The sequence below is a fragment of the Gadus macrocephalus genome, chromosome 8 (genome assembly GCF_031168955.1).
Source record: "Gadus macrocephalus chromosome 8, ASM3116895v1".
Lineage (NCBI taxonomy): Eukaryota > Metazoa > Chordata > Actinopteri > Gadiformes > Gadidae > Gadus > Gadus macrocephalus.
In genome coordinates this window covers 12,588,468-12,608,809 of record NC_082389.1, presented here as the reverse complement: position 1 = coordinate 12,608,809, position 20,342 = coordinate 12,588,468, and the positions used below count along the sequence as shown (strand labels likewise).

General features: G+C 47.5%; 1 long non-coding RNA gene across 2 annotated transcripts in view; it reads right to left on the bottom strand.

The window, feature by feature from the left end:
• Window positions 1–20,342, bottom strand: part of LOC132463158 (uncharacterized) — a 35,994-nt gene that overhangs the window by 4,992 nt on the left and 10,660 nt on the right. The window contains exons 2-3 of one of the 2 annotated variants that reach the window (XR_009526974.1): window positions 4,892–5,208; window positions 3,716–4,474 (exon numbers count right to left, since the gene is read on the bottom strand). This is a non-coding gene — a long non-coding RNA (uncharacterized LOC132463158). Of the gene's footprint in view, window positions 1–3,715; window positions 4,475–4,891; window positions 5,209–20,342 lie in introns of those variants that run through there. The other variant, XR_009526973.1, reaches the window with a different exon arrangement.

Here is a 20,342-nt window from a genome sequence, read left to right as displayed (position 1 = left end):
AAAGAGGGCGGCCATGGCCTGGCAGCGGCTGACCGTCAGCCCGAGGCCCCCGGATGCAACTGGCTCCTGCTTTTTGGCTTGTTGTGGATATTTATCACCTGGGTGCTGTCCGCCCGGACCATCTGGACCCGTGGGTGGGGGGGGAAGGAAGGGGCGGAGGAGGCCATTTTGAAAGAGACCGCCACTAAACACATGGTCGTAAGTTTTAAGCAAAGCGAGAGAAAGAGAGAGAGAGAGAGAGAGAGAGAGAGAGAGAGAGAGAGGAAGAGTGAGAGAGAATGGGTTAGAATGGGATTTCCTGAATGGGTTAGAATGGCCCAGAGTGAATCATACCAACAAAACAGAGGGATGTGATGGGGGGGTAGGGTGAAGGCGCAGTTAGTGGATGGAGGATCTCTCTGCCCCGTCTTCCAGTGGCTTTAGTCCAGTCAATTTAAGCCAAAATAGGGGTCAGGGTTGAACAAATTACAACAAAAGTGCAACTAATCTGATTTTGTATCCTCAATGTGTCCTGAGTAAGGGAATAAAAGCCCAGAAGATTCCCAATATGGGAAAGTTTAGAAGAAGACCCAACTATACCCGATTCATACGCCTATTCATTATTTTTCTCACGCGAATAGGCAAAATAAATTAACCTTCAGTTATCAGCATGAAAATTATTGAGTTGATTACTTACATCAAGACAAACAAAAAATGTATTACAAGATGGGCAAACGGGGAATAATCGAATTATGTATGTGCTCATTTGCATAAATATCACAATGGGACCCTGGCCCGTGGCGGCGTGGCTGGGGCACCCCCACCGCACGCCGGCGACCCGGGCCCCATGCCCGCCCTCAGGTCTTTTCTGGATCCCTACCCGACTCTCTCTCCCACTCGCCTCTTGACGCTCTCGAATGTCTTATCTGATTAAAGGCATAAAACCCCCAAAAGAATTCTTAAAAAAATAAATAATAATAATACCATAACGGATCTTAACATTGGGTAAAGCCAGATGAAAATGTCTTGTAGAATCTTGCTGACATCTTAAGAGTACAACAAAAGTAACCATAAGGTGCAGAGATTCGGTCATTCATTCTATTGTCAACTGTCCACAGTCAACTCAACTGTCAATCAACTCTCATTAAGGTGTCAGGTAAGAAAGATTTCCTTTTGTTACTACTCCTACATGGATAATTCAACCTACATTAATAAAACATACCTGATAAACTAAAATTTATTGGGATCAAAGATGTCAAGTTTAGGTGAATATTTTAACTACACAGTTATGTTAGCTAGCTAAGCTAGCAGCAGCAAACTTGACTTACTCTCATGGCACTGCAATGCGATAACCCATGTATCCATATATTTGCCTGTAATAAGTGTGATGAATAGAATATGGCCCCATATATCGTCATAAGGGGCCAAGTTACCTTCCCTTTTTCTGCCTTGCCCGGGGCCTGCCCGACACCTCATTGTTCGTACGTCTCAATGGTCCGAAATATTTCCCATTAGATCGACGCGCCACTATGCCGACGGTTCAATGTTCCGAAAATGGAACGCATTGGTCCGAAGGTCCGTTTGTCCGACTTTTCAAAAAGGAGGCGCATTAGGCCGACGGTTCAATATGCCGAATAGGCCTGCTACATATAAATATTTTAATTGCTTGAAAGCACTACTTTTTTTTTTTTTTACTCTCACATTTTTTGTTTGTCTTGATGCAAGTAATCAACTCAGTAATTTTCAAGGTGATATCTGAAGGTTAATTTTATTTCCTATTCGCGTGAGAAAAATAATGAACAGGTATATGAATATTGTATATTTGGGTCTTTTTCTAAACTTTCCCCTATTGGGATTCTTTGGGGCTTTTTTTTTCATACTCAGGACATATTGAGGATACAAAGTCAGTTGAGTTTGCTTGTATTTCAATTTGTTCAACCTTTTTTCATAAAATGACTGGACTACTTTGTCTTTGTCGTCAGTGCAAGCCACGGCTGACATCACCGCCCCTGACCAAGACGACGGCCCCATCGGACACACACCCGCACATGAAAGCCCCCCTCTGTGTGTGTGTGTGTGTGTGTGTGTGTGTGTGTGTGTGTGTGTGTGTGTGTGTGTGTGTGTGTGTGTGTGTGTGTGTGTGTGTGTGTGTGTGTGTGTGTGTGTGTGTCCATTAATCGTGTTATTGGGGCTGTTTGTGTGGTAGATGTTTTTTAACTACACATATACCCTGTTTACATGTAGTACTTTAAATGCTGAAGCCAAAATATTTTTGCTTTGAGAAGAATGAGAATAGAATAATGGGGGACTTTTACTTTGAGTAGAATGCTAATGAGGACGATAACTTTGACTAGAACAGTAATGGAACAGAAATTAGATGCAAGTATTTCACTTCTAGTACGTGCTGTTAAAAAATCCTTAAACTATTAAGCAACAAGCCATGCGAGAGAATCGGAATAGATTTATAAGCTGATTTGAAAATCAGCTTGCTAACACTGTTTGAATCTGGTTGAAAAGTCTGGCAAACAGCAGGCTTTGACAACCAAGCCCTCGTCATACCCCTCACAAACACATGCACACAAACACACACACACAAACATGTACACACAGACAGACACAACCTACACAACAGGCCTTCAGGACAGAAAAACAATTATCCTCCATTATCTTTGCCTTTTTGTTCAGTCACGTCTCACCGACAACAGATTCCTGCTGTAACATTGAAAGTCCAGGAACGGCCACCCTTGTGCAAAGAAGCAGGATTTCTTTAGTTCTTTCGCCCTAACCCAGCCTAGCAACGCCTAGCAAAGCTAGCCTCAATCTCACAAGCATACTTCTGCTTTTGCCTCAAGATATGTTTGGCATGAGTCATCAGTCAGCCAATCTGTGAACCTGGGCGAGTGATTTATCAGAAGTGCCGTTTATGAAATTTCTACAATGGATTCCTTGATAAGATAATAGTTACACTGCTTTGTAATTATGTTTCATGTGAATGCAAGAGGTTTTTATTTAAAAGTCAATGGTTGCGGTAACGTTCACCAGTGGGGAATAGTTTGGAGGTATGGCACTCTGGATCTGACTTGCTGAAGCTCATCCAATCAGCTGCAGAGTAAGGTCGACTGGCAGTGTCATGCCAAATTTGTACCGGCTGCCAAATTTGTACCGGGCACGTAGTTGTCCGTTGCCAGGCAACGGACAACTGATTACATAAGGGTTGTCCGTTGCCCGGGCAGGTTTCAAAAAAACATTCGCGCTCATGTTGCCAAAGACAAAATAACATAATACAGATAACGGATGGCTAGATAACACTTGTTTTTACTTTATATTTGTATTGTATTGAATTGTTTAATCAAATTTAGCTAGTAAACTGAGTGTTTAAAGCGGGTTTCAAAAAACATTCGCGCTCATGTTGCCAAAGACGAAATACCATAATACCGAAAACGGATCGCTAGATAACACTTGTTTTTACTTTATATTTGTATTGTATTTAATTGTTTAATCAAATTTAGCAAGTAAACTGAGTGTTTAAAGCAGGTCAAGGACGAAATAGCACAATACAGATAACGGACTAGTGCGAATGAACGAGCTTGAAGGTTCGCGAATGTTCGGGAACCTTCCACGTCATTCGACGCGATCGTCCGTTGCCAGGCAACGGACAACGCGATCATCTGTTGCCAGGCAGGTTTGGAATGGATTACGTATGGATGACGCGCCCGGTACAAATTTGGCAGCCGGTACAAATTTGGCATGACAGCAGCGCCGCTCAATAAACACTGTGGACTGCAGCATATCGTCTGGCCATGCAAGGCTAGCCATAACCCCTACCTGTTGCTAAATGATGTCTCTAAATTCACTGTTGTAACTGTTTAAAAGTGAATCACTGCTCATTACTACTCTGTTTGGACGGAAGGTGAGTGCTTGATTAATAAATAGTAGAAAATAGCGGCTAATTAGTTTGTACAGGTTCATACATTTAAATGCGACTTTGTGTGTCTTTTTGTTTTACGACATTTTCATGGTTCATATGGTTAGTATGCACATCACCTCAAAGTCAACTTCAAGTGAAGTACAACGCAAGTTAAGGCAAGTTAAGTCAAGGGAGTGAATGAATCTACATAACTCGTTTACTCCACACAAAAGGAAGGGGTTGCTCTAGGAATACTAACACACTGTGTGTGTGTGTGTGTGTGTGTGTGTGTGTGTGTGTGTGTGTGTGTGTGTGTGTGTGTGTGTGTGTGTGTGTGTGTGTGTGTGTGTGTGTGTTCTTGCATACACACACTGGCACAATCAGAGAACGTGCAAATGATACAAAAACCCATCGCTCAAAAGGCACAGCGCATCTCCGTTAAAAACCGATATACTGCTCACTTTGAACCCAGGGGGCAAACAGGGACTGTGGACTCTGACGTGCTCCCTCTATCCAGAAACCGGACTACCTGAATCTGTGTCAATCTGTCCTGGGGGGGGGTTGTTGACTGGACCTAAAGAACACCCCCTGACATTTAAGTGGAAAACACAGTGTACCAACAGGTGGACACACACACACACACACACACACACACACACACACACACACACACACACACACACACACACACACACACACACACACACACAGGCACAATCTTTATATAACTTTTCCCTCCAACTTCTGCAAGTCTTGTCCCCCCCACCAACCATCTCTGGCCAGTCTAGAGGCCACCTGCCTGGGCCCCAGTCGCGGGAGTAGAGAAGCCCCACAGGCTAGATAGATATGCCTACTTATAGTGGGGGTGCATTGATACAGTTCATTGTGCATGACAAACGTGTGCACATTAGAAGGTGTGCAGAGCAGGAAAGCAAGGTATTCATGTGTCATGTGTCTGTGTCTGTGTCTGTGTGTGTGTGTGTGTGTGTGTGTGTAAAAACTCACCACTATCCCCGGGAGCTGTTTCTCGGTCATCCTAAGGGGCTGTGGTAGAGACCTCAACTGCAAACAGAGCCTCAACGTCTCTCTCTCTCTTTTGCTGCAACTCGCTGTCACTCGCCCGCCGTCTCTCTATGGAATCCCAGCGTGAGGTCGGTCTGGAAGAGGCTTGCAAAGTGCCTTCTCTCTTGCTCCCTCTCTCTCCCTCTGCAGTCTGCGACTACCTCTCTCTCCCACTGGCTGGAAGGGTCTGGGCGTTGCAGCTGGGGAGGCGATGCTGTGTCGGTGCGTTAAGCCTGTCCTGATCCACAAACTTTTCTACACTGTGGACACATGGACATGTGACAGTAGAAAAGAGCGGGAGGAGGTGTCGTGTGGATGGAGGGAGGGAGAGGAGGGAGAGGAGGGAGGGAGGGAGGGAGAGGAGGGAGGGACAGAATGGGAGAGAGGAAGGAAAATACCTTTATTAGTTAGTTTCTCCATGGGCCATGATCAAAGCAATTCTCAGTATGACGCAGATCCTGGTTCTATCTGACATTTTCAAAGGCAAAAATAAAAAAAATGATCAGCCAGAGTATCCACAGACCATGATGGAGTATCGCGTTCATGTTGAGAGTTCTGATGACGTTCTATAAAGACGTTGAAGGAGGCAGAAAGTGCTCGTGAAGTTGACAGATTAGCATGTTGCAACAAAGCCAGCGTCGTGACAATGTGTTGCTTTGTATGGAGAAGAGATTAACTGTTAGGGTAACAGTTAGCCTGGCCCTGGACTGTGCACCGAGTTAAAGCCGGTCTGGGTGGGGGGAGCATACAAACGGAGAGAGAGAGAGAGAGCAAGAGATAGAGAGAGAGACACAGATAGACTTTTTTTTCTTGCCCTTGTGGGGGCTTGGGTCAGGGGTGTGTCATAAATATTTGGTCTGTTAAGCCCTTTGAGACTGTAATGGTGATTAAGGGCTATACAAATAAAATTGAATTGATTGAATTGACAGAGAGAGCGAGAGAACACGTTTACATGCAGTGGGGAACTGCCCCTCTTCTAACCCTTTTTTCTAACAGTTGAAGCCGGGTTTTGGAAACCCTTTTTAACCCCAACCAGAGACCGGGGTTGCCCAACGTAGGAGCTCTCTGCCCTATATCCGATATCTTTCAAACATAATGCGCATCAAATTCTAACATGCCTATTTATGTGTAAACATTGTATACAATGTTGCTTTTGTATAGGTGTTTATTTGGAGAGTGAGTGGGTGTGACCAAATAACATTTGAACTAGTGTTGGTCCATGGACCACACAAAACCCTGGTTACCGTAGTGGCATTTCTATACAGAATATATATGCTAATGGTTCACAGCTGTTGAAGTTGGAGCAGGCAATTTGTAAGAAGCGAGATTTTGATGGCATTCAATCGAAATAGTCCAACCCATCCCTTCAGGCCTGCCTCCAAGCCACTTCCCAAAAACGTGCTAGCTACCTTTAGCAACACATCTGTAGGGTATACTACGAACCTCGCTGAGCATACACAGGCTTTCTTGGGAAAACCTGGCTCGACCGAGACGCGCGATCAGAGTTAAATGGTACTACGAAGCTCACTTAGGATTTGATTAGTCGAGACAGGTTTTCCGATGCGCGTTCACGTGAAAGGGGCGTTTATCGCGTCATATTACTCACCTTTACAAACTGGATCGATCAAGCATTCTATGTAAATGCTTTTAAGTGAAACGATTCTACATAATGTCTATAAAATAACTGCCAAATTCAGAATTGTTCACCATTAATACAAATAGAGTGATGAGGATTTCAAAATGCCTAAGCAACGTCCAACCTGCCTTATTCTATAATTTAGGGAATTCACTTTAAATTCACCCCATGTAAGAAATGTATCGCATATGTTTTCAACCGCTGAGAGGTAGCGCTGATGTCGTACTGGATTTGTGTAAGGGCGCACTCACACTAGGCCATCTGTACCGTGCCCAATTCCGTTTCACACCTCTGCTCAAGTCTAGATCGTTTGGCTAGTGTGAGCACGCCAACCGTACTCAAGTCCACATCCATTCCGTGGCCTGAGCACACTTGGGAGAGGTGTGCTCTCAGGCCACGGTACAGATGTTAATGAGCCGACACGCGCATGGCTACGCAACCTAAGCTGGATGACGTATAGTCCATGCGACCCTTCTTTCCCATTAAACAATTAACAGAGAGACGCCGAGATCGTTTATTGGCCTGTGGCATGTGCCACCCCGACCACTGAAATACCATGGCACTTGCCGTTCAGGTGGAACGGCAAGTGCCGTTCAGGTGGAACGGCAAGTGCCGTACAGGTGGAACGGCATGTGCCGTTCAGGTGGAACGGCATGTGCCGTTCAGGTGGAACGGCATGTGCCGTTCAGGTGGAACGGCATGTGCCGTTCAGGCCCTATTGCCGTAAATGTAAACAGAGGCGGAGTGGCCGTCGGGACGATCGGGAGATTTCCCGGTCGGCCGGCCGGCCAGCGAGTTCAGGTGGACCGGCCCACAATTGTGTAGCGGCCTGCGAAGTCAGTTGGACCGGCCCACAGTTGTGAGCGGCCGCGAGGCGTCTGCAAGCCGGCCCTGAGCATAATTTATTCCCCGCCAAGACGCCATGAAAATCCCCGAAATAAACAATATATGTATCAAGAACATCCAACCAATATTTATACCACTTGCTTACTCTCTATGTCTCATTCATGTTTTTTTTTTTTTTTTACTTCATTTAATTCTTCATTATTCAGGCGTTACAGAACTTTCATGGCCATGAATAAATAATACGAACTACAGTTTACTTTAATATGTTTGTTCTTGAATTGACGTAATGGAGCAAAGACTCCTGGGATTGGGAAATGCGTTTATCCAATAAACAGCTTGCAGGTCAAGTCCATTTTCGGAAATGTAGGGGGATAGCCCTAAAGACGCGTCAGACAGAGAAGGCGAGCAAGTTCGTGGTTGCTTGCTTTTGCTTGTTGTGGCACTCATGGAAGGCAAGAAGAGAAAAGAGAAAGGAGGGGCTGAAAAGGCCAGAATAAAGAAGAAGCGGATGCTGGAGGGGGATGCATCTAAGTGCTGAAATCAAGCATTAAAGAGTTGTGCAGGTGAATTAGCCAGAGCTCCACCATTGACGTTATTGCTAGGCGGGAGCAAGCACAAGCTGCTAGTCAAATGTGTATGTGCTGGCTGGTATATTTCAGACGAATTAATGACTTAACTGATCTTTCTCTTTTAATGGATGGAGAATACGTTAACAGATTTGGAACATGTAGTAGTAGTCGTCTAGTCGTGTCAACACGTTACACTGGTATTACCGAGCATAAATGGTATAAACTTTGAAACTAGGTCACTCCGTCAACTCTCCTCTCACACTAGGTGACAGCGTCTTATAACGTTCTATATTATATAATAGTATAATATAATTTTATAGATAATATCACGGCCAAAAGCTCTGCGCCTCCGGATGGCTGTAGTGCGGGGAGCACTACGGCCATCCGGAGTGCTTTTGTTTACCGGCGTTGCTATGGTTACTGGTCTTGTAAGGAAGTGCGCCAATTCTCGGAGCGCCAATTCTCTTCCGCACAGAGCAGAACTGTGACCTATTTTAACCATTTTTAATTTCTTAATTATAATTATCATTCATTTTTACCGATTTTTTTTTTTATTACTGAAAAAATATATAAATAAACGGTGTTGCAGGGGGGTGGGGCCGGACCGGGGAGGATTCTCCCGGTGGCTATTAGTGCCCCACTCCGCCCCTGAATGTAAAGCTATATATATTTGGTCTGACACTATATCACAACATAACGCCATAAATAAAGGGATTTACACGTTTCTCATGTCCGTTCTGTTGTTAGGATATGTGCGATCTGTATTGTAACGACCTCGCCGGTGACATAATCATGTCGAGTCATTAGTAATTGATCGTAGTTTTTAATCAACCAAAACCAGGTCACTGAAAAACTCGTAACAATGTAAACAACCGCAGAAAACCGACACACCAACTATTTAATTGTCCCAGGGTCGCTACATTGCCTCCCCCCTTCAAAGTTCCTCGTCCTCGAGGGAACAAACAAAGTCCCGGAAGCGACCCGGCGCTCTCCTCTCCCTACGAGGCCGCGTTGGGGCCACGGGGGGCTGGGGAGAAGCGCCTGGGGGCAAGAGGGGCCCACGAGTGTCAGGCCCGGGGGCGGGCAGGGGGAAAGGGAGGGGCGGGGCTGGGGGCCAAGTTGCTGACTGTGGTGATCGACAGGGAGGGGAGACAAGGATAGGGTTAGGTGAGGACCCAGGGCCAGAACACTGAGGTGTGCGTGTCCGGGGCCCATTCGCACCGGTGCGGGGAGCTGCAGGGCTCGCTGGAGCAGGTTGAGGGGTGGCGGTGCCTCGATAAGGGGCCAACCGGTCTCTGTGGAGAGCCACCCTCCTTCCCCGAGGTGGTAGCTGGACCCTGTACACCACCTCCCCCATCCTCTCAAGGACCCTGCATGGCCCGATCCACTCGCTATCGAGCTTTGGGCATCTTCCCTTCTTTCTTTGCGGGCTGTAGGTCCAGACCAGCTCCCCAGCCTCAAAGTGCCTGCCACGAGAACGCACATCATAGTTCCTTTTCTGCCTCACCCCTGCGCTCAGCAGCTGTCCCCTGGCGAAGGAGTGAGCCGTCTCAAGGCGGTCCTGGAGTCTCCTGGCATACTCTGGGCCGGGAGGAACAGGGGGAGAATCGGGCGGCCGGCCAAACGCCAGGTCAGCTGGGGTGCGAAGCTCCCTGCCCAACATCAGCAGAGCAGGTGTGCAGGACGTCGACTCCTGGACAGCTGACCTGTATGCCATGAGCACCAGAGGCAGATGATTGTCCCAATCCCGCTGATGCTCAGCCGAGACAATGGCCAGCTGCTGCTCCATACAGCGATGAAATCGCTCCACCAAGCCGTCACTCTGTGGGTGCAGGGGGGTAGTACGGGTCTTCTGCATGTCCAGCCTGCTACATAAAGCCGCAAAGACACGGGATTCAAAATTTCTCCCCTGGTCACTGTGGATGGACTCCGCTGCCCCAAAACGGCTAATCATCCCCCCGACCAAAGCGTCCGCTATGGTCTCCGCCCCCTGGTCAGGCAGAGCGTACGCCTCCGGCCACTTGGTAAAATAGTCCATGGCCGTGAGGACATACTTGTTCCCCCTCTCTGTGCAGGGTAGCGGGCCCACCACATCCACCCCAACCCTCTCCATAGGGAACCCCACAGGGAACTGCTGTAGCTGGGCATGGGACCTTTCCGTGGGGCCTTTGCGGGCTGTGCAGCCATCACAGCGGCGACAGAAGTCCTCGACGTCCCTCTTGTGCTGCCCCCAGTAGAAGCCAAGGCGGAGGCGACGCAGGGTCTTTGTCACCCCAAAGTGACCTGAGCCCACGGCACCATGGACCGCTTGAAGCACTTCCCCACGCAGAGAGTGAGGCACCACCACCTGCCACCTCACCTCTCCGGTGGCGGGTTCCTTCCAGGCCCGCTGAAGCACGCCATCCCACAGTCGCAGGGCCTCGAACTTAGCCCACAGTCCCTTGGTGACCAGGGAGAGAACGGACACTTCTTCCCATGGGGGCCGCCGCTGTTGGTCCAACCACTGGAGCACTGGTCGAAGGTCTGCGTCCTCCTCCTGCTGCCGTCTCCATCCTGCGGTGTCGACCTCCCGGAGCTCACAGCAGACTGGGGACGCCACCTCCACCGCAGAACATCCCTCCTCCTGGCTGCACAGCTCCTTCTCACGGCTCTCCCTCCTTTCACAGTTGCGGCAGCCATCCTGACTGCAGGGGCGTCGGGAGAGGGCGTCTGCATTGGCATGGCGTACCCCTGCCCTGTGCACCACACTGAAGCTGTAGGACTGCAGCTCCTCGATCCACCGTGCGACCTGCCCTTCTGGCTCCTTGAAAGACATGAGCCACTGGAGCGCGGAGTGGTCGGTCCTTACAGTGAAGTGACGGCCACAGAGGTAATATTTGAAGTGGCGTACAGCTCTAACGATGGCCAGCAGCTCGCGGCGAGTGACGCAGTAGCGGCGTTCAGCTTTGTTAAATGTCCTGCTGTAATACGCCACCACCCGCTCCCCTTCCGGCCCCTCCTGTGCCAGCACGGCGCCATTGCCAACGTTACTAGCGTCCGTGTCCAGGATGAAGGGCAGGGCAGGGTCAGGAGGGGAGAGCACCGGGGCTTTGGTGAGAGCTCCCTTGAGTGTCTCGAAAGCAGACTGGCAATGCTCTGCCCACACAAACTCCCTGTCCTTCTGTAGCAGGCGGAACAGGGGAGCGGCCACACAGGAGAAGCCCCTCACAAAGCGTCTGTAGTAAGACGCCAGTCCGAGGAAGCTTTTCAGCTGTCTGGTGTCAGTGGGGGTGGGCCAGTCCTGGACAGCTTGCACTTTGTCCTCCATGGTGCTAATGCCTTCTTCCCCCACCCTGTGCCCAAGGAAAGTTACCTCTTTCCTCAGGAAATGGCACTTATCAGGATGGAGCTTCAAGCCCGCCGCAGCTACTCTCTCCAGAACCTGACGCAGCGAGGCAAGTGCTGTCTCGAAGGAGCCCCCGTGTGCCAGTATATCATCCAGGTAGACGATACACTGCTGCCGGGGGATGCCGGCGAGCACTCTGTCCATCAGCCTCTCGAAGGTCGCAGGTGCATTGCAGAGGCCGAAAGGGAGGACCCGAAACTGCCACAGTCCTCTGCTAGTGCAGAATGCAGTCTTGGGTCTGGCGTCAGGGGCGAGAGGGCACTGGAAGTAGCCAGAGCGGAGATCGAGTGAGGAGAACCAGGACGACCCAGCTACGACATCTAAGGCCTCATCAATGCGTGGGATGGGGTAGGAGTCCTTCTTCGTCACTGCGTTAAGTGGCCTGTAGTCGACACAGAATCTCCACTTACCCCCCTTCTTAGGCACCATCACCACGGCTGCTGCCCAGGGACTATCTGAGGGCTCTATGAGGCCTGCCTGCTGCATCTCCCACAGCGCCTGGTCCGCAGCCTCCTGGCGGGCCAAGGGCAGGCGACGCGGGCGCATTCTGATGGGCCTGGCATCCCCAGTGTCGATCTCATGCTGCACCAGGTGCGTCTGACCCACATCGCTCTCGTTCAAGGCAAAGCTGTCCTTAAACTCTGCCAGTAGTAGCCACAGCTGCTCCTGCTGTTGAGGGTCTAGTCCATCACAGTGCCCCTGCCAAATTGCCCGCACAGTCGACAGCACAGTCTCCTCACCTGTCTGAGGAAGCTGGGCAGGGCAGGGGAAGGGGCCCAGGCTCATGGGGTGGGGTGCTGGGGTGGCAAGGGAGTAGTCTGTAGGAGCCGAAACATTGACACAAGGGGGTGGGAGGGAGGGGGAAGGGTTGCAGGAGGAGGACTGAGACAATGGACAGGGATCGGGAAGACAGGGTGGTTGGAAGGTCTTTGCAAGGGGGTGAAGGGGGCCGGTGACGTGTGACTGTTCCATCTGAGCTGTTGTCGGTGGGGGGCGGATGTAGGAGGTGTTTGGCGGGGCCATATAGACTGTGGGCCCTCCTTGGAAGCCAATCGCCCCCCTCTCAAGGTCCAGCTGGCAGCCAGTGCACCGCAGGAAGTCCAACCCTAGGATACAGGGGTCCTGCACAGCTGCTACCCACACTGGGTGGAGGACAGTCTTTCCCCCTACGCAGATGGACAACAACCCCTTCCCTTTCATGGGAGCCCTCTCCCCCGTGACTGTGCGGAGCTGCACGGTTGTAGGTTGGAGTACCGTCCAGGTCGGCAAAATGTCTGGCCTCACCAGGGTCACAGTAGACCCCGTATCGACTAAAGCCAAACAGGCCACCCCCTCAACAGTGACAGGAACATGACAAAAGTCCCCCGCCCAGGTCCGCCCCACCACGACAACAGGCTCCGGGATGTTGTCGTCTGCTTCTGGGGGGGGTGGAGCTCCGCCCCCCCGGCTGTGATGATGGGCTCCTCCAGACGACGACGGCAGGGGTAAGGGGGCAGGGCCTCGCGTCTCCCCAATTACGCGGACCCTGACCCGTTTCCCTGGGCTCTCACAGTTGTAGGGCACTCTCTGACAAGGTGGCCAGGCTGCCCGCAGCCCCAGCAGACCCTCTGCTCTCGACGAGACGGGGGGCGGCGGTCCGCCTGCATAGAGACAGCGCGGACGAGTTCAGTGAGCTCGTCCACCCAGGCTGGCTTCTGTGAGTCCTCACTCCTCTCCCTCGCCGATCTCACCATCGGCTGAGGAGCAGGATGACCGTCGATTGCTCCAGCCCACACCAGCTCCCTCTCTATGGCCATCTCCAAGGCCTCTTGCAAAGTCTGCGGGTGGGCTAGCTGGGTCTGAATGCGTAGTTCTGTAGGGGAAAGGGCCTGGAGAAACTGATCCCGAGCGAGTTCGCTCTGCACGGCTGGCGGCATGTGGGCGTATGCTCGCCGAGACAGGCTCTCGATATCGTTGGCCAGTGCCCGCAGCGTCTCCCCAGGCTTCCTGCGCCTATTACAGAGTTCTGAGCGCATTAGCCCCGGCTTAACACATAGTCCAAAACGCCTACTTAGTGCCCCCACTAGGGCAACATAGTCCCCCCTGTCCTCTGGGCTAAGCAGCAACAAACAAGACAATGCGTCGTCCGCCAGACACATCGCAAGCTGCAGCGCTTTGACCTTCACTGACCATCCGGCAGCATCGGCTAAAAGTTCAAATTGCGCGTGGAAAGCTTCCCAGTCAGCCTTACCGGTGTATCTAGGCGTCTTGATGGACACCGGGCTTGATGTAAGAAAGGCGCCGCCGTGTCTGTCGCCGTCTTGTGGTGGCCACGGGCAGTCGGCGCTGCGAACTATGCGTGAAAAATCATCTTTTTCCACGGCGGCCGTTTCCCGTTTGGTTCTACCCCTCACCAGAGACTCCGAGGCTTCTCCACATGCCCCCTCGCCGTAGTCGTCCATCTCTATCTTCACCCGACAGTCCGCAGGAAGCATTATTGTTGCAGAGAACAAGCCACAACAAAAACAGAGCTAACGGCGATCGCAACTTCAGCCTACTCGCCGAGCACAGCAGGACCGAGAAAAAATAAATAAAAATAAAAATAAAATAGTTTCACTTCTGACACCAATGTAACGACCTCGCCGGTGACATAATCATGTCGAGTCATTAGTAATTGATCGTAGTTTTTAATCAACCAAAACCAGGTCACTGAAAAACTCGTAACAATGTAAACAACCGCAGAAAACCGACACACCAACTATTTAATTGTCCCAGGGTCGCTACATTATGTTGTTGCTTTTGAAATGGCAGGTGCTTTTGAAAACAGCCGGACTTGCTCCGGTGGCGGTAGTAAGCCTATAATCATCTGCTCGTTCCAATCACTTCTTCTGATAGCTTGTAACCAAAGACGTCTTCTGTTTGCCTTAAATGGGGTGCGAGTTGATGGTATCCTGTAGAACTTCTGTGTTTTGTTAGTCTTATTAAAACGGTTTGTGCAACCAACCGCGCAACAAGACAACAAGCTGGTGTGTAGTGAGCGTTCTGGCACCGATTGGCTGCCGTGCATCACCCAAGTGGGTGCTACATATTGGTGGTGGTTAGTGAGGTCCCCCCTTCACTTTAGGCGTCTTTGAGTGTTATTAATTATTATTATTATTCATGTTTAACCTGTTTTCCTTTTATTCCTAGTCTGTTTTACATAGTTTTGAATGATGACTATATGCTCTGTAAGGTGACCTTGGGTGTCTTGAAAGGCGCCTCTAAATTAAATGTATTATTATTATTATTAAGACATGATTGCGGCTCTTGTCGCTCTCGTCTCTTTCTGCATGACATGCGCGTAGAGCGGGGAGTGACGTAGACTGATAATCTCTCAAGAGTCCTCGGTTGCTAAGCGACGTCAACGTCTTTGGCGGACTATTTCTGAGCTGATAACAATACGAATGCTGGTAACAAATGAATTGTAAAAAGACACACCGTGTACATTTATTTGGCCATATGCTAAAGACGTGTCTAGTTCACCGTCATGCAGGCTGTGTTCAGTAAAATAAATAGCGATGTTTTAATAATTTTGATTGATTTCTTACAAATCAACAAGCCACTCCCTGTGTCGTTGTGTGTGCGTGTATCCGAGTTGCGTGTGTGCGTGTATCCGAGTTGCGTGTGTGCGTTTATCCGAGTTGCGTGTGTGCGTGGGGTGTTCTTGATTGACCGATTTTCGAATATTATTCAAATACTTCGCAGCGAATATTGAATAGTATTTTTGCCAGAAATGCACATCCCTAGTAGCTACTTACCATTTTCCATAAGTGGCATGCCAGTGGAAAAACGGTAGGTGCCAGTATAAACTGGTAATTACCATTTTACATGAGTGGCATGCCAGAGGAAAAACGGTGATTCCAGTAGGAAATGGGAATTCCGATTAACATAATTGGCTTGCCAGCGGAAAAACGGTTGGACTATACGCCATGATACCACTGGATCATGTCGGTAAGGTTTATGACACTGGATCAGTGTTAAATGATAGGAAAACAGGGGCGTTTCTAGGTTTCTGAAACATCCGGGGCTTAGCCCAAGAGGGAATAGGACAGTGCACATTTTGTTGTTTACTTTATTGCGCATGCAAAAAAATAATTCATAATGCTTTACCTAAATAAACAAAATAGGCAGGTAATTATAGCTTTGAATAGCTACCTGACTGCTGCTTAGACATCTAAAGTTCCATTCAAGTTATTTCAGAGTAAAATGAATACAAGTGAGACAGACCTTACATTACCTATATCAGGGGTGTCAAACTCATTTTCACAAAGGGCCACTCTATGATGAAATGATAATCACACTAATTATTAGTTTGCTGACATGCCTTCTTTTTAATCCAGAAAGTAAAAACAAAATATCTATGAATATATTGTGTACAACCTGCGTACAGGGTCGGCTAGGTTTCATTTCAACATTTTGGGGGACAGATTATAGGTTGGGGATATGGGGGTGCTCCCCCAGATTTTTTTGAGTGTCAAACACTTAATTTCCTGCATTCTGGTGGATTTTTATTCATCTATCTGTGCCTTTTCTGCATCATTTTATAGTGGAATTTTCTTTTTTTCTGTGAAGGAAAAGACAACATTCAGGTTCCTAAAGAAACAACTATTATGGAATATAATGCAGTAAGGCTCTCAGGCATCCTGGATTTTTCAAAACTTAAAACATATCACATGTTTTGGGTATTTCTTTTTTAGGAATCATGACTCAGCACCAGTGTTAACTATTTTTTACACTTAACATTGGTAATGAAATGAAAGCCACCATTGGAATTGAAAAGGGTGGGCAGCTAGCTAGTTAGCTAAATTGTAACTTAAGGCAAAAGTTGGAAACAAATCATGTTAGCATTCATCCTCAGACAATTGACACAATCAGTCATCAATATTGGCATGCTATTTAGCCTCATAGATTGGCCTTTTTACAGCCCACAGAAAACTGACATATTTTCTTCAATGCAAGTTCATCAATTCATGGCTTAAAATCTTGAGCAGTAGAACAGAAATTCCTAGCAGTAAGCTACGCAAGAGTCCTAACAAATGGGAGCATGTGCGACGTGCGGATATGGCACAGGCTCTGCATGCAGCAAAAAATATAAAAAAATAAAATAACAATTATAATAATCTTTTTTTTTTTTTTTTTTTTACAAAAAATATTCGGGGCTAATCAAATTAGATCCGGGGCTTTAGCCCCGAATAAAACATCCTAGTGACGCCACTGATAGGAACCTGTAGGCCTACTCAAATATTTTGGTTAAACACCAATAAGAACAAATGCAAAACTTAATATTTGGCCTATTGAATAGTTATGAGCTGAAGCAGTCAAACAGTAGGCTAGAGAGGGCTCATGTCCACCGAAGACTTACAAAAACTTGTACATGCCTTTATCACTAGTAAGCTTGATTACTGCAATGGTCTCCTTACAGGTCTCCCAAAACAAACTCTGAGGAAGCTTCAGCTTGTTCAGAATGCTGCTGCCAGAGTTCTAACAAAGACCAAAAGATTTGATCATATTACACCAATTCTGAAATCGTTACATTGGCTTCCTGTAAGTCAGAGAATTGATTTTAAAATCATGTTGCTTACCTATAAATCCCTACATGGTTTAGGCCCAAAATATTTAACTGATATGCTTCCACTACATCAGCCTTTTAGACCACTAAGAAGCTCCGAGACCTATCTGTTAATTATCCCCAGAGTAAACACAAAACATGGGAAAGCAGGATTTAGTTACTACGCAACAAATAGCTGGAATAAACTCCCAGAGGATTTAAGACTTGCCCCAACTCTGAGCACCTTTAAAACAAGACTGAAGACTTTTATGTTTGCTATAGCTTTCTGCTAAATAACTTTGCCTTTATTTTCTATTTTAATACTAAAATGCCTTTTTAACTTTCTATTTTTGCATATGTTTTTCTTTTACTGACCCATTATTTTATTTAATTGTATGACACTGTTTATATGTGAAGCACTTTGAGTCTGCCTTGTGTATGAAAAGTGCTATATAAATAAAGTTGCCTTGCCTTGCCTTGCCTATATAGGCTACTACGCGATTAATTATTTACAAGTGCAAAAATTGCAACATATTATGCATATTAAACCACAAATGTGTGCAGGGTCCTGGAGGGTAAATTGGGGTTCTAGCTCAAGCAGGCAATTTACCTCGGGGAGTGTAAATGCGCGGACCATGCCGCGAAAGAGCCGTGCCTAAAATGGCCTATTTGGCAGTGTAAAAACGCTCAGCGAGAGAGGCCTTTATCTGAGCAGAACGGCTCCAAATAAGCAACAAAGTCAGTAAAGTGTCAACTGTGTTCTCTGTGTGGTTCTACTAAGCAGCGGATGCTTGGTGGTGATGTATTACGACGTGATGACGTATGTACAAGAGGCAACCCTACTCAGGCCCAGTTGAGATTGCCTAAAGAAAGAGCCTCTCTCGGAGAGATCCCTGTACGATACGGGCTCCGAGGTCCATCGGAACACCCGGTAATGTTGACGTCATTGTCAAGGGGAGGCTAGAAGGCTGCACACGCAAATCTACCCGATAGACTAAGCTGAAAACCTGCTCCTGACCAGGTTTGGTTGAGAGCATTAGTCCCCATGGTGATACAGCGATGCTTAAAGAGATCGACTCTCATGTCCCAGCTAACCCAGGCTTTGAGCGCAACATACCTCGCTAACCCACTAATCGAGGTTTTTAGTACAGGCAACTTTTGGAAGACTCTGGTCATGCATAATGAGAGCACAGGGCAGAGTATATGCAGGTAGCTGGGTAGGTAGCTAGTCAGACAGGTCGCCAGCCAATAACTTCTTTCGGGCCAAATTAAATTATTTGAGTGTATTTTTTTTGTCCTCTTCTGTCTGAGTTTGATTTACTTAATGCTGGCGGGTTGATGAGAGAATTTCAATCAATATGTCAAAACCAGCTTCTAAAATAAATTGCCTAAGCCTAGCCTGAAGGAAAACCCCGTTTACCCTCAGAGAAACACACACACAGAGAGAGAGAGAGAGAGAGAGAGAGAGAGAGAGAGAGAGAGAGAGAGAGAGAGAGAGAGAGAGAGAGAGAGAGAGAGAGAGAGAGAGAGAGAGAGAGAGAGAGAGAGAGAGAGAGAGAGAGAGAGAGAGAGAGAGAGAGAGAGAGAGAGAGAGAGCAAAGCATATGAATGTTTTTCCTACCAGTGGGATTAAAACACCTGAAGGCCAAATGACTTCAAGTGTTGACTTACTGCTGCATCAGTAATCAGTAAGATCTCATGTGAAGATCCACATGACTAAGTTCAAGAGACCTGCACCGTCTTTGTAGTAGTACCTTTTTGGAATAATGAATGTTGAATTGTGTTTTTATCACACAGTGTGACTGTTTAGTCTGAAAGCCTTGAGTGAACCAAAGTCCAGGGGTCTAATTTATAAAACTGTGCGTGGGATTGTTACTAAAAGTGTACGTACAACCAAAAGCCACGTTTTGCATGCGCCAAAAATAAATAAATATGTATATGTTTGCCCTCCCCAACCCCCAACCCCTTGCTATACTGCCCTAGGGAGAACTTAGTTAATATTTACATCTATCGGCCAAACAATTGAACATTGAAAGTTGGTGGGGAAATGTTTTTCTTGCTGTGTTTCTTGTGCAGTATAAATTTACTCTGTGGGGAGGGGTGTAGATGAGTGTTATCAGTACTGTATCTAAAGATTTGGACTGTCCATCTGGTGAGTGCTGATATGTCTCTACCCCCCTCAACATGTGAACGTTGATAAACAAGCATAGCTATGGAAATATGAGTAGAGAAAATGAGGGTGGAGGCGATACCAAGCGGAAGGCACGATGTTGTTGTTGTCAACTCACGATGTTGTTGTTGTCAACTCAAAGTTTGATCATATTACACCTATTCTCGCCTCTCTACACTGGCTACCAATAACTTTCAGATCAGACTTTAAGGTGCTATTGTTAACCTATAAAGCCTTGCATGGATTATCTCCATCGTACTTGAAGGACCTGATCATTCCTTATAGTCCTTCTCGGTCTCTCCGGTCTTCGGGAGCTGGCCTTCTTTCACTGCCGAAGGTTAAAAAGAAATCGGCTGGACAGAGAGCGTTTGCCTATCGAGCCCCTTTTTTATGGAATAGGCTGCCATCAGCGATCAGGGAAGCTGACTCTGTGGAGCTATTCAAAGGGAAGCTCAAAACGCACCTCTACAATCTTGCATTTGGAGTGTGAAAACAACTGATGCGAGAGTGAAGACTACTCTGTTTGCTTGTGCTTTTCTTATTACATTATACATTCCCACTATGTACTTTTCCATTCTAATTCACTATTCTGTCTGTTCTAGCGTGTTGCGGGTACTGGACTGGATGCCTGGACTCTCCTCATGGATAACCGGCCAGAACCCCATCACCATTTTAATATGATGTGCATGTATTTACCTGTATGTCAATTGTGGCACCCATTGCACTCCTGACCATCCCTGGAAGAAGGGATCCCCTACACTGCGTTTCTTCTCAAGATTTCTTCCTTGCTGATTCAAGGGAGTTTTTTCTTGCCCGTGTGGGGGCATGGGTAAAGGGGGGTGTCACAAATATTTGGCCTGTTAAGCCCTTTGAGACTGTAATGGTGATTAAGGGCTATACAAATAAAATTGAAAAAAATTGAAGGCCATCTTCAAACATTGGTTTGGTGTTTATGCAAGATTGCAAATAAAGTGTTATTTGCCCATTTTTTTGTTTGCAGACAATAAGTATGTAATGCTAACGCACACATGCATATCGCATCATGAGCAACGCATGCATAGTTATTACAACAGAGTTCTCTGTCTCTACTCCCGTCTCCAGTCTTCGAATCAAGTAATTGATTACATCTACCTCTCGCATGCCACTCATCACTTCCCTGATTCACGTTTTATATCCACACTTCAAACTCATTAAATTTCCATTGCGTAAGAATGTTGTGTTG